Genomic DNA, 24,426 nt, shown 5'->3' with positions numbered 1-24,426 from the left:
AGGCAAGAATTGTACTGAGAATTACAATTTAATTCGTGAAGTTTGAGAGTTGAAGAGATAATGCACACCAGCAAATAAGAATTTGGTTTAGCGAAACGGAGACACATTGGATTGGCCGAAACTGTTTCGTCTTCTTCGTTTCAATTTTAGTGACTGAATGGCTTGAAAGCTTTCACTCCGAAGTTAATTTAGTTTTGCAACGACATTTTTCTTACTTTTTGCAACTGAGTACAGTTCCGTTTCGGTGATATAACGCGATGATACATGATACATGATACGTGAAAGATGATTTTAACAAGAGCGAGGTGCGGTATAGTTGACAGAGTGGTTGAATGAACACAATGGCTCAAGTTTGTATCTGGCTTTGAGCGATAAAAGCATCTCTCAAGTTCCCGTCATCCTTCTGTCGGCCCCCAAATGTGCGCCCGCCTTTGCTGGCTTAAAAGACGTTTTTATCCCTGAAAGCGAGGCGTTAATTCGGGCCAGTAGCCTTTCGAGTACGTTTAGAGCCGGTGCACGCCATTATTTCACACCCTGTTGTACACTGTTGGTAAAAATACGGTGGTTCTTACAGTGTTCAGAAGGTTCTGGAAAGTTCACTCAAGAATTCAACTGTTCAATCTTCGAGGCTGGATTTAATTGCGACGGAAAAATAAGAAAAATTATGAAACTGTGTCGGATCTCTTTTCTATTTGTTAGCCCTGCCTTTTTTATCCGCAGTCACTTCTTTGGTTTTGAAAATTATTTCAACCACCACATCGTTTTGATCTTCTGGTGGAACGTATGTTGAACCGACCATTAAGCCTATGGTGATCGAAAAACGAGAATTGAACCCAAGAATAGTCAGTCGTAGCCGGCGGGTTGTGGTTTTTTGTAAAAGCACGCGGGTTTATTTCGACAGCTGACGATACATTTACCTTCGCGAGTGGCAGTCGAAGCACAGTGGAAATTACGCAAGAACTGCACTTTGTTTCATCTCTCGAACGCATATCGGTAAAAAGTTATGAGGGAAGGAAAAAAGGAAGAGGATTCGAGGGGAAAAAATTATAGTAAATAAAATTGTAGGAAGAAAGAAACGAAGATTAGAATAAAATGACGTCGAGGAAAATATACGCCTCGTAAACAAAGCGTTTGCCTTTTAACAGCCACCAAATGTGGATAGTATATATATAATCTCAGTTTCTCAAACGATTAATTTTATCTTCCACTCACTCACGTGGCTATAAACACTCCTCGTCTCCGCGCAACTCGATGGGCTGTACTTACGTTCACTCGGCAGTCTCGCGTTATTTTAGTAGGTAAAATAGTCGTTTCCATCGCCACTTGATACCGGATTTGATTGGCTAATTAGCTCCGTCATCGATAAAGCTGTCGTGCAGGCTAGAAAGCTTCTGCAGCTCGGTAGAACGCGTGGTATTTCAAAACTGATGAAGAACAGACCTCGACTCGAATCTCTTGGAAATCGTTTTTTTCTCTCCTCAGTTTATTGCGCACTCATACATGACTCATTCCGACCTTCCTAATGATTTACGCAAAGTTATATCGTTTTTAAAGTGTCTCATGTTAAACAGCACCGAAGGCAAAACAATTCTGCTCAATTTCTTTCAAGACTTTGCGCGAAAGAATTAATGATTTCATTTTATTTTGAGATAAGATCTGAATAAAAAGAATAAAAATAAGTTAGAAACCACTGATGTAAGAATGTTTGCTCAATCCGATTAAACACACGGATGAAGTTTCAGATATCAAAGCCTCCCACGTCTAATTAAACTCGAATCATCATTATATAGCCTCTGGGTGATCGCGTCGTCGTTCTCAGTGATTCGCTTCCGGCTGAGTTATTTCCAGCTTCCGGTTTATGGTCGGTACTCAGAGGAAGGAAGGAAGGAAGGATTTATACAGCTCCTTGAGGAGCCGGTGGTGGAATTGTCTCTCCCAGGCCGCGAGGCACGTATATAACCCGAAACCTACATGCGCGTCCCATTCACAGAGCGTATTCGCGAGTTTCAAACTTTCGCCAAAATAGTCGTGATCCGTTTTCATCCGACAATTCCGCGAGTTCCTCCGAAAGTTTATTCCCCGAAACGCGACGGGCTTGTCGTGATTCCGCGGAACAGGATCTGAGGAAAAAGAATTAAAAGGGGGGAAACAAAAAGAATGATTCGTATAGATATAAGAGCCTAGAATACAAAGTTTTGAGGAAGTAGAGGCGGTCGTAAAAGGAAAGAAAATGGACGCGAGCTTAGGATCAAATTCTGCAATATTCACTTTCCGATTTACTCTTCAGCGACGAACGTTTTCTCATGTAATTCCGAACCGATCCGGAAGCAAAGAGTGTGTCGGATACGAGTAATGCGTTGATAGCGGTATCTGCTGCCTGTTGCCCCATTCCCGAGACCCGAGACTCGACTCTCGATCGCAAGCGCAGAATTTTAACAAGCTCCACGTTTCCTCTTCCCTGTACTCGTTTCCCTTTTTCTTTCTCTTTTCCCTCTTTTTTTTTTTTTTTTTTTTTTTCTTCTTTTACTCCCCTCGTTTCGTTCTTCCTCCGGGTTATCATGATGATTATTATTACTTATTGCCATTTCTTTTTCATCATCTTCTTCTCCTTTCTCTTTATTCCTTACTCTTCTTGCGATCCCCGTTAACGTTGCCGTAGGTGAATATTCCCAAATCAATCGCTAGATCACTCGTGTAAGGCTTAAAAACCCCGACGACGCTCTCGTAATATGATCAAATGATATCATCTCACAATTTCTTTTAATCTTCGCCGATTCGAGTACCGCTTTCCAATCAAGGCAACAGCCAGAATATAACGAGTCCGAAAATCACTTTGAGCATCCCGAAACTCCTCGCATTGTTTCCATCTCTCTTCGTTGTGTAATGCGCATGATAGCTGGGGATTTTTTATTCCTTCGACAAAAAAATCGCTCCAACGAACCGCCACGAGGCAAAAGCGCGGATGCCTGGTCCTTGTTTGTTCATATTTTTTCATTTTTAGAAATGAAATGATTACACGATGCATATTATATATGTATGTATACTCTTGTATCTACATCCTCTCAGCCTTTAGGAACTCTGATGAAACATTGTTGTACTTTATACGTCCGCCTTGGTTCCTCGAACGTTACTTTTTGTCTATTTTTTTTTTTTTTTTTTTTTTTATTGCTTTTCCGCCGTCACGTTACATATTATTATTATTATTATTATTATTATATTTCACCTGCATATGGATATTGAAAATTTTGTCAAGAGCCTGGTGAAATTATTCATCGCTTTTATATATTCACCTCGCATGACGTTTAGTACGTCGTTACTCATGCTGCAAATGCTGTGAGGTAATGAAAATCATTCTGAATTATTGCAGTTCAATATTTAAAACTATAATATATTCATGTAAGATAAATCCAGTTGTAATTATATTCAACGTTTATTATTTCTATAAAAATTTTCACACACGTTTTAATGGTGAATTGTAGCCCCATTGATGCATATTTTTACCTGAGCTCTACAAACTTGTCAATGTTCACAGAAAAATATACCTACTCACACGTGTTCTCGGGGGAAGACGATTTTTCTCAACGGATCACGATTCTGAAAAAAAAAATTCAAGTCTCGAAAGGTAGAAAGTTGTGAACATGGTACTTTTATCGTTGAGTGGAACTCGAGCCTGTGAACTATGTCGTCTTTTCAAACCGTTGACCCGCGCATAGCACATCTATAGTTTACTGGAAAAATGTCCATGGAAGGAAGAAGACTAGGCGTTAATTACCTCGTAATTCCAAAATCAATATTAGTCGGTAAACAGCAGCACCTCCGGGTCTCTCTGTCTGGTATCTAGAGGTACCTACTAAGTGCACCCATCCGAGACTTGTACAAGCCGAGAGTGTGTGTCGCGATGTTTGCCGAGTAAAATGTTGTCTAAAGTAAAGCACACAATAACTAGTTATGCAGGAGGAACGGACGAGCCAGCCTGTTTCGCAGGCTTAGTCCTCCTCCTCGAGAATCATGGATCTCAGATTTTTTGCGCCGAGGAAATTCGCACCTGCAGACGTGGAGACCATTCGATTCAAGACATTCGGGAAATCTCGAAATTTGAAATCCTGACCGCAAACCGAGTTTTTCAAAGCAATGCTCGTCCTTCGACACCCGCAGCTTTCAAAGCGATAGGTGAGGTAGCGGATCCGCTCCTGCGGAGGGAGATGCACTCAATCTTGGGTCCCTTAAATTATGTTAACGACTTTCCTTACGTCACCAACAGATGTATTAAAGCGCTGTAATGGGACTTTGAAGCGCAGCAGCAGGAGCACGCGCCGCTTTGACAGCGCTTTACTTATAGGTCAGGCAGTTTACGACCAAAACGGTCGCGCCTTTTTCGCTCCTTTTCCTTTTCTTTTTCCTTTTCCATCGCCTCGTCTTGTTCCTATGCATTCGCATCGAGCCTCGGGAGGTGCATGCGAGCATGATCAAGTGCCTCCTCCTCCTCCTCCTTCTTCTTCTTCTTCTCTCTTTGAAATAAAAGTTAATCGGCGTGCGTGCAATGTCTCGGCTGCGACTACGGGGACTAAATTTATTTGTCATGGTGCCGAGGCCGGGCATGCAGCTTCAAACTGCCGTGCAGAATCTCAAGCATCTCTTTGAACTTGATACGTGCGAGCTTACAAAAGCATATCTTCTCCACTGGCATCGTGTTTGATGAATTCAGGCCGTCGGGCGACGTTTGAACAGTGCGGAAACCGGAAGGCGATGCTTCCGTGATCGATACAAATCGAACACTTTTCGGGGAAATCTCAGTGCTGTTTACAGATCCGATCAACATCTGTGGATTTTTGGTATTTTTTTTTTTTTGTATTTCAAACTGGTCCCGAAAACGTTATAAATAATTATCTCATGCCAGCTAATCCGATGTTGGAAGAGCAAATGAGAAGTCTGGAGTATTATTCAGTGGGCATTTGTTTACGGGAAAAGCTCATTGAGTTACTTGGAGCACAAGAATTTAATGAATCCCTTTGACACGTAACTTAGACCCTGCGCTTCGTTGATTTCTTCCACGTTCCTTGAACCACCTCCTTAGCTGCATTCTATGGGACTAACTATGTCATAGATGAATAGGAGGTTGGCTGTTGAGGTAGTTCCTTCTTAATAAGGAAGATTGAGGAGAATGCTTTGACTAGGTTTTTTCACTCAACTTCTTCTTTTCCTTTTTTTCTGACTCACGAGGTAAGGCGAAGGAGAGGAAACCACTGTTTCACACATTAATTCGGTCCTGCGTCAGGGATTTTTGAAAATTGTTGTAACAGATTTAACGCCCGGTATTATACGAGTTTTCTCGGAATATCAGAGGCACGGAAACAGACCCGCGTCTTTCGCCCAGGGGAAAACCACAAACCTGACCCTTTGCCCGAAGCCACGCGCTTTGCCTAAGGTAAATAAATTCTAAATTCGAACATACTCGTACCCACCTACATACCTTATACCTCGCCTGCAGTTTACTCGTGCTGCTGTCACTGGCAAGACTCACGGTTCACTAAATTCATGGAAAAATAGTATATCTTCAAGATTTATCATTGCGTACATCTCCATCTTGTTGTTTTGAGGAATGCGCAGGGCGGACGTGGCGAGTTTTTCTCGTTTTTCTTGTTTTTCTCCCAGCGAGTCAAATGGTAATCGAATTAGTACTCACAGTCATCAATCGCACGTTAGTAAAATGTTATTCACGACACATTTTACTGGACTCATGAATTTGTTTTCTTTTCACATTTTGTAACGGCTGATTTTCCATTTTTGCAACCGTAGGCTAGACACTTTTTTATACGAATCGGTGTAATCGGCATTGTCGATCTATGCTCAATGATCCTTGTTCACTTGCCTAATCCTAATGATCCTTGATCTAATTTCAATTTGCTTGAAGCAACTGCGTAGAACATTTTAACGTAATAATTGAAAGAACAGTGAAACTCACAATCAGTGTGAGCTTTAATATATTAAAAAAATTTCATTTAAACCGGTACAAAATCACGAAGAAATCTTAAAAAATGTACACTGTACATATTACTCGGCAAAATACACGCCACAGGACAATGAGATCCGAGTAATTATAACAGCACGATGAAATTCCCGTGCATTCATATGCGATTGTTCTCACAATTGGTTTCGTTGTTGCATTGTCAAAAGCTTGTTTCGGGGGCTGAGCCTCGATCGACATTGAAACAGGACAGGGGAACATCTATTCACGCCTTCGTCAAAACTGCGATAAAATAAAAAAAAGGAAAGGAGAGAAAGAAAAAAAAAAAAAACACAACAAAAACTGAATTTTTCTCTGGCGTACAATATCAAGAGTTCCTCAAAGTCTACCTGCCGTACGCGTCTGCTCATCGAAACGAAAAATTTAACCATGGTGTGAAATGATTTAGCTCGTTTGTACGACGTGGGAGAAAGAAAAGGTGCAGTGAATCATTTTCCCCGTCCTCGGTATTATTCGCGAATAATTCAACGGTTTCAGGCACGAGTACTATAAGAGAGGGGGAAATTTAACGAGCCAAACTTCACCGCGGGATCAGCGACTAAAAAATTTTGTGCGAGGTGTAACACAATGAATGACAGAATACCGAAAAATTTTAACACAACTCTGAAACTCGTTAGAATTCATGTTCGTATTGGCTTGAATTAATTTTTTTTTTCTATAAAGTGTGTGGCTAGTAGATTACAGATTATAGTGTAAAATTTTCACCCCTCGTACCTTTTCAAATTTAAATTCAATACCAATTTATACATGGGAGTATTCTTTTTTTTTTACTATAGGACAACATTTTTTCCGTTACACCCTTCTGTTCACGAAAGTAACGTATCAGCGTTTATAGATACTGTCTACTGAATTGACCGATTAAAATTTTTTGACAACGAAAAGCTCGGTCGAAGCTCCGTCTTTCTGAAAGAACTGTACTTACGCGGTTCGTCACTCTGCCACAGCTTGCGCAGGCCGCAAATCCGTAGGAATCTGTCTTATCGACTCTAGTTTTCATCCCTTGCTCGACCGACGGGGGTTTCGACCTCGTGGCGAGAACGTGAACCGAGCTGTCGAGGCTAGTTCGACAATATTTCGAGGGCTGGCGCCACCCTGATGCAGGAATCATTTCATTCCTCATCCACCGAACAAGCTGGGAAAAATGTTACCAACCCTCAATTGCCCTTTCCCACTAGGATACTAACTCTGTTTTTCACCTGACACAGTTGTTTTTTAAACTGATTTTCCAAGCCTTCAGACAAATCTTAAGTTACTTAAGTCAGTCATTTCAACATTTTAAGTCCGTCAATTATTCGACTGAATTTTCAAAATTTTCGAGTCAGGGTGTAAGCACTTCCAATGCAGACGGACTGTTTTACAGCCAAATGTAAAATACATTGAAAACTAGTTGAGCAAATCTAGTTGATTTGACATTCATTAACTATTTTCCGGCTTTTCGAAGGACATTTTCATTTCGCATGCACTTATGTCGAATCATCTTTATCAGGCATCAGCATTCCTGCACATTCATGTTGATATCAAAGACTACGGAAGGGAGCAATTTATGTCACAATAAGATGAGGAACCGTTAGTTTGATGCGTGTTTCCTGTCTACGTGGGTCAGTTTTTCACGACAAGAACCACGCCGATGTACCTACCGCCTGTACAAAACTATGTATCCTTAATTTAAATTCAACTCAAGTACGATCGGCCCTTTCCGAAGTTGGTTGATCGTCGCCCGTTTATTACACGACGGCGGAACAACTTTACTATCCAATAAATTAGTTTAATCGTAAAGCTAGCGCATAAATTTGACGCGGTTCGTCCAGAGTTAAATAAATAGAGCCGTCTGTCTCTCGCTTATTGTCTCATTCACTTGTTTAACCCTCGAGAAGAGGCATGATCGTGCATGAAAAGTGACGAATGAACAAATGGATACATATTGCTCGTTCACTCGATTGATGACAACTAATTTACGGTTATTATTTCAATGGGATTTTAATTTGATTCGTTGTATTCAATCTTCCCACTCTCAAGCAGTTCACGTTAATTTACATCACATCGAAGAGTGGAACAATTCCAAATCCTAAGGTAGAACGTTAGATCCGTTCTATCATTTCACTGAATGGTTTCATTGTCGGAAACTTGTCCTCCACCGTCTTCAGAGTTATCAGAAATAGTAGTGAACTGTACTACACTGACACAAAATGTCGGACAATGCTTGGCATGAATCAGTTAGCAAGATGTGCTTCACTTTGGTAGCCACACCACACCACACCACACCCCACCCTCTCCAATTCTCAAGATTTAATCAACCCAGCCAGTCATCAAACTGATTCTGTCCAGCTACGATACAGCTCGTTGTATTCGGGACTACACTTAGAACTAGTGATCAATCCATTGATCTGGATCGTCCCTTTGTCGGCTAAGGTGGGAGCCGCCGCTCCTAAATACAGGAGCGTCGTAGAAATTTGGAGGGTTCGAGGTAAGGTCGCGTAGAATGAAGCCCCGGGATTCCGTACACTTAGAGAAAATGAAGCCGCGTTCGATCGCCTGGCAATCGACATTTCAATTGGCCATTATAATTGAAATTGAGCTATTAAGAACGTTCACGACCCATTGACTTCTCCTCCCTCCTATTCCACCATGGTTGCCCGCGCGAGCCGTTTCCCTACTACCAGCCTACGTACTTACTTAGATATCTATCCAACTTGAGGTCTAAATTGGTTAGGTCTGACGACTTGTTCCTTCCCAACAAAGTCATCTTGATGAAATTTGATAGAAGGTCCTCGAATAGTCGATATGTACCAAGAAACTCATTGATTGTCAAGTTCCGATTGAATGCACAATATATATATATATATATATATATATATATATATATATATATATATAAATTTTGAATTTTTTCGAAAACTTTCGATCTACCTGTGGTTACTGTGCATAATATTATTATCGTTGCATAAATTAATACTCCACTATACTTTTCAAAGCAGTTGCCGTTGTAGAGTGAAACGTTCTTCTGGTAAATAATTGAGATCTAGTATCTAGATTCCGGAAGAGTGGTTTATTATAGTTGGAAACAACAGTGATTCAAGTTGCCCTGAGATTCTTGAAAAGTTTCAAACAAACAACTTTCAATACACGTGGTTTGAAACTCGGAACTTTTTATTATATACCAATTATTTTTACACCCGTTCCGTTCACCTGCAACCCAATACCTGATCCTCTTCCTCCAACTATTATTTTCTTATACACTTTTCCGACTAAGTGCATCTTAATATTACTCATCTTCCTCTCTTCGTTGCTTCGTAATAATTCGTCCAAGGACTTCAGCGCTCTAAGGCGTTTGTATATCAATAATAATCGATCTATCCTGCGGTGTTGCAGCAGACAATAGATGTCTCATAATCTGTAACTTAACACAGCTAAAGTACAGTTAGAAAGGCTTTTCGAGATTGTCAAACTACCGTAAGCAGGTAGACGACGTTGGATTATCGCTTCGTTGTTACGGCAGGTGGTAAGTGCAGTGATATTGCGACACTCGTGTTGACCGAAATGCTCGAGAAGATGGACCACAGCTTGTGGACATGCGCGACTTGTAACGTATAACGTATCGCAACGTAGGTACCTATAAGCCAGGCTTGTTGTTGCGCAGCGTATCAGTGCCCAGTGGCGTGCACCGTGTCCGTTCCATTAATTACAACGGGGGTGACATTGACTGATGCGACCGTCACATGTCAGCTGGTGACCAGGTATGGGGAAATGTACCCACGGAATACTGAAATACTGGAATCTCGAGCTCTGCGGCTCGCATTATAGGTGCCACTGAAGTAATCATATTAACGAGGGCACCTCACATTCCAACTACCTTTTCCGTCTCAACCTCATCCATGTCCGTCCTTTTTTCACGTCACTTCAGATTATTTTTCACGGATGGTATTTAACAATGTAATCACTAATGGAATTGGAGAAATCTGCAACAGATGCAGAAGATAATTCACCCTTGTAGTATCACCAGTATCTTACCCTTAAACATCGGAACCATCATTACAAAAAGTAAAGTACAACACATTTGAGAGAAATTTCTATGTGTTGAGCATGAGGTTAAGGGATATGATCAATGATACAGAAGCGATTGGAATGGGGCTGTGTGCAAAAACGTGTCGTGGTCTTGACGTTTATGCGAAACGTTGTTGTTTTACGAATAAGTAAAGGGGATGGAAGTGCGCACGATGGCTGTCGGAGAAATGGAAGGGAAAGGCTAGAACGAAACGCATCAAATTAAATATGGACGAAATTAATGGCCCCTTGCCCCCTTCTCTCTTTTCCTCCGGATAATCACTCTTTGTCATCGGATACGAGAGGGCACGCGATGTGAAATAACCGAAATTCATTACAAATTCGGCGGTGTCAACCACGGACGTAACAGCCATAGAGCCGTTTTTTAATTAGGGATCATCGCCGGAATGTGCACCATCGTAATTGGCTGTCACTGATGACACAGAGAATTCCCCATTGCACAAGCTGGTTCGATCCCATTTTTCGAACCAATCAACCATAATCCGGCCGTCATTTTACACCCGCACTTTCAACGCCCAGATACCATGGGACTGTCATATCGATTATGAGCAGTATTGAACGTGATTGATTTCCAATCGGAAATGTAAGCTCTTCCAAATTGGCACCATGTCCGTCAAACTCAGAATTCATGATTGCAGATGGGACTGCGTGCTTCAGCCTTGTTTGTCAGTCGAATTAAAAGAGATTCCCTGATTTTTTCATTCAGGCAAATGTATGCGAGGGTAAAGCACGAGACAAAATCACTCCATTTTTTACAGAAGCACGAAGGTTGCGATTACCACGTGATTATCCAGTTATCTCGACCAACCTGCAGGCAATCAGGATATCCGGCCGGCGGCGTGTGCTTAGGGTTGCTACCAAACGTGGATCGAAAGGGGGTCGAGTTCCTTGGAGTTGGAGTGATGATTATGGCCGGTGGTTGAGCGCAGTATCCAACCAATTAGCTCCTCTAAAATGCTTCCATCTAATCAGGTCGTTATGAGTAATTATCAGAGTCCATACCTTGCGTGGTTTCATTTTTCTCCAGGCAGGAAGATGATTAGTTGCCACTCCAAGTCCGCATATTGAATTCCTCTGTCAAATTCCAATAGATTTTTGGAAACTGAAAAATCTACGAACGTCTCTACAACGATTGCTTATACCTGCACTTGGCAGGCATCGGTTTGTACACGTGGCACATGTACCTCCGCGTTACCCGTTGCCTTTCAATCGATACAATTGCTTCAGGCACTACCGGCCATCTAATAACTCTATGTAACAACACCGTATCTGTCATGTTGGCGGTATGATCCTGCTGGGTTCTAGACTCCAGAGGAAACTGATGCACAAATTGCTCTCTGCAGGTTACGCACTATATTCACTCCGTGACGATAAGGTTATGGAAACTGTTTCAGTACCATAAGATTGACTTCCCATCACCACGACTGATTGGTCTCGTACATAGTATTTTTGCGGTTGACAGCATAATTATTATTGAGTAGTCACAGTCATCTTTTACTTTGCAGAAATCAAGTACATCCAGTGATTAAGGTCCCACTTGGGCTGCTCGTAGGTGCGAGGAAATCTTAATTACTTTTAATTAATCGAGTGGTAGGATGAGATTAGAACAAGCGGTTGTTGTACCTTCGGCCTGATGGCTTTTGGTGCAGTGGCTTGACAAGCAATTAACTAAATATCGTATCGTAAAATATCTACTGAAGGCTATTAAGCCGCTGCTCGTGTATAATCACCGCATGCTGGATACATAATCATCAATTACGTGAAATTTATGACTCTAGCTGACAGACAATTTTCTTTAAACGATACCCCATTGTCCAATAATATCGTTTCTTGACTTGTCGTTGAGAAATGAACGGAAGCAAAAGTCTGCTCTTGATTGGAAAAAAATCTGAAATGTAGTGAAAGTCGCGCTTATCGCGGTGTGGTGAACGTTATGAACAAGAATGCACACACAGCGATAACCCCGACGTCACGTTCCGGATCGAAAGTAATGCAAAGATCTATTAGCCAACAATTTGACATTTGAAATGCATCAGATAAGATGGGTGTGATCCATAGAGTCAGCCACAACCTCCTCGATTCTCATGTTCCTTCAACGTACACTCTGTACCCTTTATTCCTGATGACAGAGGTTCGAGATTTCACAACCTTCGATGACGGGGGATGAGAACGAGCTCACGGAGACGAAAGACTCGCCCGAGTTATCGGCAGGGCCATCATTTTTCATTGTCAATCTGAAACGTCACTCCGCTTTGCCAGTCGCTTAGCTTAGCTCAGCTTCGATCTCACCCAGCAACTCATTCGTAATATTTTGAGAGTTTCTCGTAAGATTTTTTCTCGACAACTTCGTCCTTGTTTCTTAACGCTTTTATCGTACCTCGTCCCTGAACTTCTTCTTCTCGTACCATGGAGGAAACAGATGGTAGTCAGAAAAAAGGTCACGCAAAGTTATGACCTGAAATGTCACACACTCGATATACTCACGTGTCCCAAGACACCGTGGAGCGGTGACCTTTCCTCGACAAGGGAACTGACTTGATTCGATAACCTGGAACGAGCCTCAGGTCGGAGGTCACGGATCGAAGTCCTCGTCATTTCGGCGCTCCGTTATTTACGAGGGTTAATCTTCGAAGGGACTGCCGTTTGGATCTGGTTCGTCCTGGAATTCACGCTCGGAGGATCTGAGGTCGTGTTTAATCACGGAAGATCGCCTCCTAAAAGATCCTTCGGGAGGCTGCGCGGCTACATTCGGTCAGTGGGTCAGAAAGGCGTTTCTTCCAACCACCTACGCCTTCACCTTCATCTTGGATCAATGTCCTTTTATTTTTCCTCCCGGCGACTCTTCCGGCTCGCCGCCAAATTCACGCTCGGGAAAGCAAGCTTTTCGTTAATCGCAGCCCACAGCTGCCTCGCCGAGCCTTGAAAGCGTTTTCGGAAGTAAAAAATAAAACTCTGTTGAGGTCAGAAAGACGCGCGTGTCTAGTCAATGAGATCAGAGAAAAATATCTCATTCAAGGTATACTCACAAGATTGGTCGACGGAAAATCGTTGTTGGAGATTCTTCAGATTTTAAAAGTGGATTTGTTCTTTCAGACAGAATCAGAGTCCTTTCATCAAAAGAAAACGTCCCAGCTGAGTAGGGCCTTCGAAGTTCAAGTTCCTTTGCAAAATAAATGTCCAGTTTCAAGCGGTTCATCCGCGACTTTCTGAAATCATTGGAGTGATGCACAATGTACTTCAAATATTCCTTAAGTTTCTTCTTCGCATTTGATGATCTAATGTCCGGATCTTATCTTCTTACCTTAAAGTAATAGAAAGATGAGTCAACAAAGAGCTTGGGCTCCAAAAGTGTGAATAACTGCAGTAAAACTAAATGGGCATATGTAATTGGAACGCCACCTAAGGCGTTACACACTGAGATCATTAATATCTAAAACGGATCACGAGTAGGTCGTTGCTTCCAGCGCCGACAAGACACCGGAGTTATTAAAGTGGATCTATCAAGCCTCGTTTTGCTTACGAAATGAGTAACGTATATCGATATACGGTCTCGGTATCCTATACCTTCTACCTTATGCAACGTATCTACCACCTAATCATAAGTATTTGAAAACGTTTAACTACTATTTCAAAGGACACAGGACTTCAAATTTACTGAGCGAATAAGTGGAATTTTTAAAGAGGGGAACATAAATTGTTTGATTGTTGATCTTCTGTTACGTAGTGATACTTGTCTAACAATCAGAAGGAGAGCTCATAGGTTGGTCGAAGGTAACGAACCGCGCATTGGATTCGAGAATTACTTTAGTTCCGGTAATAACCTTCAGAGTAAATCTAAAAACAATATAGGTACTGAAGAAGTATCCGTTCCGAATAATAGAAGCCACATTGGAATTCTATCGAATCTACATGACTACAGCTTTTAGCCCAGCTCAAGTTTTTATCATTTTTATATCACGACCTAGTTTCGGTAAGCCTCCTGCACATATACCAACACCACATCGACGGGTACGATTTTCATGCGACGACAAAACCCGCAAATCGTTTCCACGCGCATTTACCAGAACCTCTGGGGCTATATATTCGCATATATCTAATATATTTTACGAACGAGCAAAAAATTCGCGGTTTCGGTATCGTTCACAATAGAACCAACGACCCGGACAGCCGTGTGTCGCCACTGTGGAGAAGAGCGAGAGCGACACGTGAGAAGAGGAAAGGCGAGAATCCACTCTCGTCCGCGGCTTGCCGCGACGACCAGTGTCCAGCAGATATCGGTTCCCATAACCGTAACGGTGGGGCGTATCTTTGTTCGGATGATGCCAAGCATCTAGCGGAATGTATTGTACCCACGATGACAAATCACGCTTCAGCACGCCCCCGGCTCCTTATCCATCAACATCACCGAGGACCAAACGGTCATCCACGCTCCTCTCGCGGCCTCTGGGCATCGATTTTATCCAACGATGATAGAGAGACGGATAGACGAGCTGCAGATCCTTGACCAACCACGCTTAAGAAGCAGGTTGCCACTTGGATTCGAAACGAACTTGATCAAGAAATTTCCGCTACACTTCCCAGGGAACTTAAACAAAGTCAATGATCTTTGAGACTTGGGTGGATCTTCGAGCGAAGGACCATCGGCTACTTTGCAATTAGTAGTCATCCTTGTTTTTACTTAGGCTTTTGATACTCGCTTCAACTCGCCTACACGGATCCCTGCTGCGTCAACACGACACACGTGCATGCGCTTCCTCTCGTACCGTCCATCGCTTTCTCTGATGATCGTTAAGACGTTCGTGCATCCGAATGAACGATCTTTAATATAAAACGAATCCTGTTTTTCTTAACGATTGTATGCATATTTTTTCGCTGGGTTATAGGTCTTCGGAATCGAATATGATGCAGATTTTTATCATGTTTAAATATTTTTCTTCTTTCGTTTGTCCGGTTCAGTCAAAGTCGGAACATGATCAGACTCAGAGATCATATACTTCGATTCATCGATTGCTTATGACTCCTAGAATTTTAATTCGGAAAACCAGCCGGCAATGAAATATCACCGTGAGTATTGACTGGCCATGAGAAACCGGAAGTCCGATTAATTTCTAATCCCAGCTGCAGCCGAGCTGGAGGATCGTATATCACGTGGCTTATTAATACTTCGGATAATCGGTGGCTACAGTATGAAATAAAATACTCAATATTTTATCGAAGCTCAAGACTCGCATCGGTGAGAAGGTACGTCGAGTCCGACATCCGATACTCGGTGCATTCAGAATGTAAGAACGGTTTGAAGTGGCAAAAACTGAACAGAAAAGGAGACGTAATTACGTCTGATCATAACGACGTAGGTGTAATAACACGTTCCGTAGATTTTTAGTGACCACACGGTAAACAAAGAAGGGACTGTCCGTTTAATAGTTCTTGCGAAAGGTGGAAGCAGGAAACAGGATGGGTGAAGCGACTCATCGACGAAGTCTCGTCGAGGGTTCCTGATCAGAGATAAAACGCCCGCGCTTGGCTTTAACGCGGGGTCCATTTCCGCCGAGTTCCCGAGGCTGAAGCTATCATAAAACATAATTAACGCCCCTGTAGCCGTGCATGGATTCACACCTTTATGAATGGGCAATAAAGGCTCCGGGTGGGGGATTAAGTCGAAGGAATTCCTCCCGATCCTACGAGAGGAGGAAAGGAGACGGAGAGCCGATCCTGCGCCAGGTTACCCGACGCTGTATATATCTACGTACGAGTGTTTTATGGGGGACTTTATGAAAATGTTCGCAGCGGGCGGTAAGGCGCAAGGATTCCTGGGTGGCTGGAAAACGCGCCCATAATACGTAGGTGCGGAAGGTGATACCTGCCCTTGAGCAACGGCGACAGTACGCGGGGTCTGAGGAGCCAAAGGATAAAGGATCATGAGTTGGTACGCGGGGTCTGAGGATGCGGGACAATGGAGGAAGTCCTAGCGATATTACAGAATAAATTTATACATTATACGTAATGTATTTCAGGACCTCTGCACGGACACCTTTATTGTGGGTATCTAAAATTTTTCCGAAACCCCGTTTATGTGCTTTGTCGTCTATTGTGTATTCGTCGTACGCCGTTATACCGTTATTATAGCCACCGCGTCCACGTGTGTGTCTTAAGCGACGCGCCTGACCTGCACACCTGATCGTCGATCTTTATTCATGTCGATTAAAAGGCACTTAAATTTTCAAGGTGCGTAGATCCGAGTCGGTCAGGTTGGTCAGAGGTGTTGGTGCTTCGAACATACTACATACTCAAAATTGATGAAATCCTAATGGACGATATGGCGTCTGAAATGTGAGGTATAATCTGCTCAGATTGATAAGTCGATTTTTTTTTATCGTTTTAATATAGTTTTCGCTATAAAAATATTCCAAACGTACAGACACGTGAAAAAAATAAGATTGAAGCAAAGAAGAATGACGAATTCAAGATAGTGATCGGAGCGAGGCTTCTTCGCTACTGCGATATCATATTTTTGAAAGAACGGAAAACGAAGGGTAGCTTAAGTCCCAGGAGGTTCCTTATAGATTTCAGCAGCGATATTCTCCAAGTGTGGTATAAGTGGGGCACGTTTCAGCTGCTGCCTAGTCTGCAGTACGGTATCCTAGCAGCATATATCTGCGGAGATCACATCCAGCAGGTTCGAGGCTCGAACCTCGGGACGAGCCACATCCATATTCATCGATTGTTTACGAGCTAAACCATAAAAAGCGCCGTGTAACGCATGCAGGCACAGGGAATATTTTTCGTGAATTAATTCTGGGGCACGATTTCTATCAATCAATGACGCGATCACTTTGCCCGAAGTCTGAAGTCTCATCCGACGCCACGGATGAAAAGGTCGACGAGAAAAATAATTCGGGGAGATTTAGGAAATTGAAAAATTTAGTCAATGACCAGAGATTCGGTTTCAAAATAAATTGCAACCAATGCTTCCGTACGATTCGACGCAGAAGAGAAGATTCTTTCGAAAAACATATCTTATCTCGAAACAGGATTGACAAAAGTACAGAGAACCGTAATAAGCGGAGCCATTTGTTCCAACATTACTAATCGTGGGGCCCAAATATGGCTGATGAATCCTGGTGGCTCTCATAGCGATCGACGAGCGATCGAGGCTTATGGAAATTTGGACACTCCCGACGCCACTGCAGGACAAGACAACGCACTTATCGGTTCGAGGAGGGAGCCTAAAGGAGGATTTGAGCGCTACGGGGTTCGAAGGGGAAGAGGCTGAAAGGAGGATGTATCCGTAGACGAGTAGGCGCAGACATTTATTGTTTGTCGAGGCGAGGCGACATCCTCTTTAAGAAACGTAGGACCAGCCATGTAGACGACGAGCCTCAGTAACGATTTATCTCCCCTCGGCGACGGTTTCATCCAATTTTTAACAAATTTCAGCTTGTCTTTACCCCCGTTTTTCATCTTCTGACCATTTGGTTTGATCCTGTTGATCGATTTCAAATGCCCAGCTACCAAAGGTTCCCAATTTTGTTTTCCCTTGTGAATCGTTGGTGATTTTCAGTTTCTTTCACATACGAATATTCCTACAAAAGTATGTAAGCAATAACGTAGCTAGTTTTTTTTTTTTTTTTTCCTCAAACCACGAGGGTATTAACGAAGGCAGAGAATAGCTTCAACTTACTGAATTAACACCCATTTAACCAAACAACTCCGCACCTATCGAAATAATGGATTTTGACAGCTCCCCTCTGACAGAATAAGGGACATTCTGTAACATCCAGTGCGTTAAAGTGTCGATAAAATTACATTACACAGGACGTGTGTGTAGCCCCGAGACGCTCGTTGAGACGCCGCGACGCGACCCCAGCCGGTTTCGCGAATGCCTTCAGTAACAACACCCTCATTGCATACGAATATAAGTGTATTATCATAATATTAACCGGAGGGTCCGCTTCTCCATCGCTCGTTCCATACTCATAAGCATGAATTCACCGAGGGGAATATGGAATTCACTGCACATGCGATTTCCTCCTGCCTCGATCAGACTGTCACCAACGAAGATAAAAGCGTTCGGAGGTACGAGATGAATCCAGGAGATCGGAATGAAGAAGGGCACGTTAACACGCTGACTTTTTCATCAGGCTGCACTGATCAAGAACACATTAGTTTTGACTTTCCACTGTTCCGAAAGGTGTAGATTAAATTGGAGCAAATCTGATAATTACAAAAGTGTATCTATACGTTCAGTACAGCTCACTATGCGTAGAGAGCGGTGAAACAGCGGCGGGTTAATCAAGATCATCGCAACTAATTAGACACGATTGCTCGGTTCACATTGAACTCTATCTAATCCAGCAATCGAGAACCTGCAGCACCGTGGCCGTACAGTCGATGCATGTATGGTGGATGCCAGTGATCCAGCAGGTAGTGTACGGGTATCTCTGATGTAGAAGTTGGACAATCAGATAACCATGCGAACGTCGTTATCGATCGCATCGCCCAGGCTTTTGTCGACGAGGTTCAAGACAAAAAGCACCGACAACTTACACAACCCGCTTGTGCAGATCGGCCCTCGACGTACTCGAAGATGAGTTTTAATCCCCGATAACGAGGTCGCGTCGCGCGAATCGTTCCCATTCATCCTGTCCCATTGGATCAAACGATGCTGCGGTTCACGCTGAGGGATTTTTGCAATTAAACGTCTTGGGGTGGTTTCGCTTTGTGCGCGGACTTCGACACCGAAAAAATGCCACTCGACAGTCACTGCGTGGTACGAAAGTATTGCCGGAAATTCGGTACCGGAACCACATCAACGATTTCCTGTTTCATGAGGTTTTCCTAACGTTCAGAGCTGATGACGATCGCTTGGTCAGTGATGACTGGGTAATGCTGATACCATAATTCTTCCTCATCACCTTCATCTTCATCTTCTTCTTCTTTGTCTTCTGCATGCGCCAGGAATTCGGAGTGGATCCGATGACAAGGAGAGCCGAAAGACAAACGCAGGCTGCCTCTCGTCTGTCGATCGACGTGTCTCGTCGTTCCTTCTGTCCTCGGACGGGTCCATTTGTAAGAGAAGAGCTGACGACGGAACTGCGGCAAGTGCTGGAAGGCAGAGAAGAAAAGGAGCGGGACGAAGGAGAGGAGGAGAGAGCTGAGACAACGAAGATCCAGCGTGGAGCCAGGAGCCAGTTCGTTGGGTTCTCAGAAAGGGAAACGCGACGGCGATGCGTCGCTCGATTCAGTGCTGGACCACTGCACCGATGCGTCGCCTCGGCTCGTTGCCATTAAAGATGCAGCGATGCGAGATATAAGATTGTGTCCCGATACTCTGCTAATAGAATATAAACCAGGGTGCAGTTCCTCTTTGTTCCCGTTTGCCAGCTCGATTCGAGCTTCGTTCGCCGACGAGTTTTGCCTACCAGACGCGGAAAGCTTGATCTACAATCTACAAAAGCCGGGATTCGTTGGACGACTGATCGCTGAGTCGGCAAATTGAGCTGGAAAAGTAATAATCTCGTCGATGGGATGGTTCCTGATTTCAGATACCGATCAGGCATTCCGTGGTCCTTCGGCTTTCCTTACACACGTCGTTGTCTCGATAGAAAGGCCGAGAGGTGTCGTTCTGAGCATTCTCAGCGAGATTCCTGATCTCTCAATAGAGATAAGAGACCTTGATACAACACGAACGATAAATCCCTGAAAAACAATTTTCTAGTAGAGAAAAAAAAGGGGGAGAACGTAAGAAAACGGCCGCGGCATGTCGCCGCGTGCTCGGCACTTGTACAGACTCGATCACCGGATCGATATATTATCCCAACGTGATGAACACGTGTGATCCGGCGAGGGAATTTAAATGAGCAAGGATTTATCATAGCAAGTTTATACGCTTTGATTTATCGAAGCTCAGTAGGGTTTGATAATTTCACACTTGATCGCAGGAAGTTTTGCGATTCATCGACGTTTTTCGCGAGTATAAACGCCGCGGAGGCGCAAATCGAAGGCCATTAGGTTAGCCTCGGTTAGACGGTAGCCCAGTTTTTAGTTTAGTTGGCCGTTCGAGGAGAACAATGGGCCCACAAATCACCAAGGAGCCACCTAAATCTCTGCGGTAAACGCCCGGGAACGCCGACTGTGTGTGGAGCGGAACGTCGGGCGAAAGCCTGCGGTGTCCAGACTGACCAAGTCAGGGATACATATTATAACAATGCGTCGAGGAGTTGCAGAGGATTCGTAAGGGAGAGCTCTCCTTCGAAAAAGTCCGGTCTTTCAATTCCGGAATATGCGATTCCCGCAAATTGAATAAAGTGGCGAACGCTGCGAAGTCGCTTGCCAAGTTCACCAGCTGCGAAAGCGCTTCCCGTTTTTTTTATGCCTGAATTTATGGACGAGCTTCGCGAGCACGCTCCGCAGTCTCTGGATGTAACGAGGAGATAACGGATCGGGATCCAATAAAAGGCGATCCTTCTTCCGTCTCTCTATATACCTGCGCCTCGGCTCGATATCGGTAATAAGGTGAGCCTCTGATGGAAATTACAAGCGTCAAGTGCATCGAGGAGACGCGTTACGGGTGCGGGAAAAGGAGGATCAGGAAGGGAAGTCGAGCATAGGGTATAATTTCACACCGCTGCTGCACTTAACCGTTACGACTTCATCTGGCTCGTTATCGTCGTATCAAACGACACCGAGACTCGCGTCACAGCTGCGTGTCATTTTCCTTTTTCCTCCTTCTCCTCTTAAGCTACGTTGTTTTTCTTTTCTTTTTTCTCTCTTCTTCACGTTTTCTTTTCGGGAGGGGATTTCCCCTTTCTCTCTATTCCTTTTTTCACCCGGCTACTATAGCCACTTTTCTCTCAGACCATTAAACGTCTTTCGGCGATGTTCAATTTTTACGAGCCGACCAACCCTGCGCCCTGTCGACGTGCTTTCTTTTGTTGCGAAACTATATTACCCGAGCAATAAACCTCAGCGAGCTGGAGGAGGACCATAAGCCTTTTGATTCAAGATAAATTTCCTACAAACGATACTTCACGCTACCTTCGTAACTAAAAGACATGAAAAGAAAAAAAAAAAAGTATAGAACCTGATTCTGCGATGTTCGAATCCACGTTTATCAATTATAAGTATAGTCGTTTCGAATTTTATAACGCACCTTCACATATTTTCGATTGCATTTTATTTCTTATATCAATATACCAATAAAACGTTCAGCTTTTTTGGTTCTTTATTTATTTTTTTTACTTTAGTTCACTTTAGAAAGAATTCATTCCAATTAGGTACGTCGCTTTTCAGATCCCATTAGAGTTATGGATCATTAAATCACTTCTTTAGGATCCAGTTTTCGTAATCTCATACCACGTAAGGAGCAATCCTATTATTCTTTGCGATTCCTCGATCTCGAGACGATCGGTTCACCCGATCTTGTCACGCTGCGAATGGTTGCCGCGCGCGTCCAGTTCGCGACCGGTAAAACTCGAGGCAGGATCATTAACCGGCGTGAAACGGCGCCTGAATGGCTTATAAACTCAATAAAGAGAAGAACTCGAAGAGCGCGGAGCCTATGAAGCAGCCGTAAGTCCGTCGTAAAGCTACCGTCCGTGTCAAGTTACTTTATGACGAGCTAAGTAAAGTATGACTGCGAATTGTTATTCAGTAGCCTTCGCGGGCCAGTCTCTCAATTCGCAGTTATTAAATTCCCCCCTCAAATTTCACGCCATCGGATAAATTCTCTGCAGAAAAGTTCGTCCGACAATCGTGAAACCCAATTCTCGCCAGCTCCGAGTCATTCGATGAACCAAATGGTAAAGAAAGGCGATTTAGCGAGTTCACACGTCCGCCGGAGAACTTCTCTGACGCCTGTCAGTCAGCTTGGCGGATGCTGTAGGATCCCGAAAAGCAGGGATGGGGAGACGAAGAAACGGAGGTATTTTTGTGTGTATGGACGGCGCGTCGACGGGCTGTGAAAACTGTTTAAACCGCCGAAAGATAAACGAGCAGGTTTCACGGAGGCGAGATATCACGCGAGCTGAACTGAGACAGTGTTTTAACACGCCGAACACGCACGGGAAGATCCGCGAGTCTTTCTTTCTTCCTTTCGTTATTCATTCTCTTATTCTTCTTCTTCTTCTTCTTCCTCGACTATGGCGTACGTCGTAAATAAATACGGCTAGTAATGAGGAGCCGAAAATACCGCGTCGGTAACGAGCTCGGACGATATTTCATGGGCCGCTCCAGAGATGGACGAAAACCCGTGGAGGGATACCCACAATTCATTCACCCTGTCCGGGGATCGAACCCGCTGACCACGTGGACCGGGAGCTCACCTCCGATCGGCCCTTCGGGTTTTATTACCCCGCGGACGATAAACTTCGTAATTTAGCGTCCTCCGCAGCCCTCGCGGGTACCTGACCACGCTTTTGCCCGCTCCCAGGATCCCAGGTAGGATATCTACACGCATCTGCTTCACGGCCTATCCACCTACCTGCCAGGATCTCGCGTCCTTTGACCCCTGGAAGTCATCCTGACTTGCTGGTACTTTCTTCGATTTCGCCAATTTTTTTTTTTTTTTTTTTTTTTGTACTCCATGGTTTCTCTTTTCTCAATCGACTCTTGAACGAAGATGGAGAGTAAAGTTTGAATCTGGAACACGCATCTGGTTATTGGATTCGGAAGTAATGAGTCTTGCTACCTACCTTGGTTCGTTTTGTTTTCTCGTCAAGTGAGGAAAAACGATACGAGTTAAGAAGGAGTTGAGAGGGGTCAAGATTTCCATCGTTGAACCTTGGACGAGAATGGCGTTAAACGTTTAACATTGTGTTCCACTCGGGCGTGGGAGTTAATGACACGTGAGTTTGAACCCCTCCCTCCACAGTGGAAGGAGTGCCGGCCAGATTGCCTTCGCCTTGGCTTCCACTGTGGTTTGTAAAAGAGTCGGATACGTACGCAGGATTTACTTGCACTACCTCCGTGTGGCTGGTTTTGAGGAGTGGGTTTAAGGAGTATTCAAGAAATGGTAAATAGGAATTTCATTTACTCTATGGACGACAATTCATGATCAAGAAAAATCGGAGAAGTAGAAATGCCTGTCCCTTGTCTCTCTGTCTCTCTCTCTCTCTTTCTCTCTCTCTCTGTGGTCCGTCAGGTTGAATTCCACGGATGCTTTTCAAGCCTGGTTTCTGAGTGGCTCCAACCGCTTTGAATAACGAAATAAACGAACGAAGATACGAATGCCCGAATGAATGAATGAATGAATGAATGGGCCAATGAGCCGAGCGAGGCGCCGAGTGCCGAGATTTATTCTTTGCCGAGCGCAGAGGCCAGCAACTGGCTTTGAAACGGTGACCTAGGTGTTTGAATGCGAAACACAAAACAGCTCGGCAATAATTTAAACCGACAAACCTAAGCTAACATTTGCCGAATGGTAGCCAGCCCGAGTTGGACACAAGTCATAACAAACGTCACTCGTAATTAACTCGTGACAAACAGCCTTCATAATCTGACCATATGTAAAACTGGCCGTTAGTCGACGAACCGTTTCGTGGCCGTTTCTGAGCGAGAAACGAATCCTTAGCTGGACCATTTCAATGTCATTATAATATTATTATAACTTGAAAATACAGAGACAAGAAGAATTTCAATTTCATCCATCAAATCACACGGCAAAATGTTATTCATTAGTGAAAGAAAAAATTCATTTCAACGTTGTTAGTTCAATTTGACGTTGGAGATAGAAATCGGTGACCGCTTTCGTAAATGGTCAGATAGGTTAAAAGTTTATACAGTTTGCAAAGTATGATTGTACGAGAAAAAGGAACGCACGAAGAGTTGAAATATGAGCAGTTCGCCCTCCTTTCGCGATGAAAATAATCGTCCGTGAATACGAGGTTCAATTATCCTTGGAATAACCATTGCATCTCGGGGCACGCTCTTCTCCTCTGAAACAGTCCGACTGTTGCTGCTGTGTAATCAAAGTCTGATTATAGGAGAGTAATTTCGAATAATTTAGACGCAATCACGAGCATATACGCTTCGCTTATTCCCATCGCGTAGCCACAAAAGGTAGAGCGATATATCTATTCCGTGTAAAATATGATCCATGGTACGCTGGATCATTACGCAACGGGTGTCTCATACAGCTGTTTCTGAGAATCTGTTTCGACCTTTCGCGGAACATGATTTAGAATTAATTATACCGAAGGAATTTAAACTAATATTTGAAATAAAAAGATTTTTGAGAGGCCAGCTTGACCCAGAAATGCAAAATTGAACTAAAAAATTTTCGTCCAGCAAATTAATTGGAATGAAAAAGCCGCGAAAATAGTATCAGTGCAATTATAAGT

At 43.5% G+C, this 24,426-nt stretch overlaps 1 protein-coding gene across 1 annotated transcript in view; it reads left to right on the top strand.

Moving 5' to 3' along the window:
• LOC124407147 overlaps nt 1–24,426 on the top strand; it is a 291,004-nt gene that overhangs the window by 49,471 nt on the left and 217,107 nt on the right. The window lies entirely within an intron of this gene.

This window comes from Diprion similis, chromosome 6 (assembly GCF_021155765.1).
Source record: "Diprion similis isolate iyDipSimi1 chromosome 6, iyDipSimi1.1, whole genome shotgun sequence".
NCBI lineage: Eukaryota > Metazoa > Arthropoda > Insecta > Hymenoptera > Diprionidae > Diprion > Diprion similis.
This window is presented reverse-complemented; position numbering and strand designations above follow the sequence as displayed.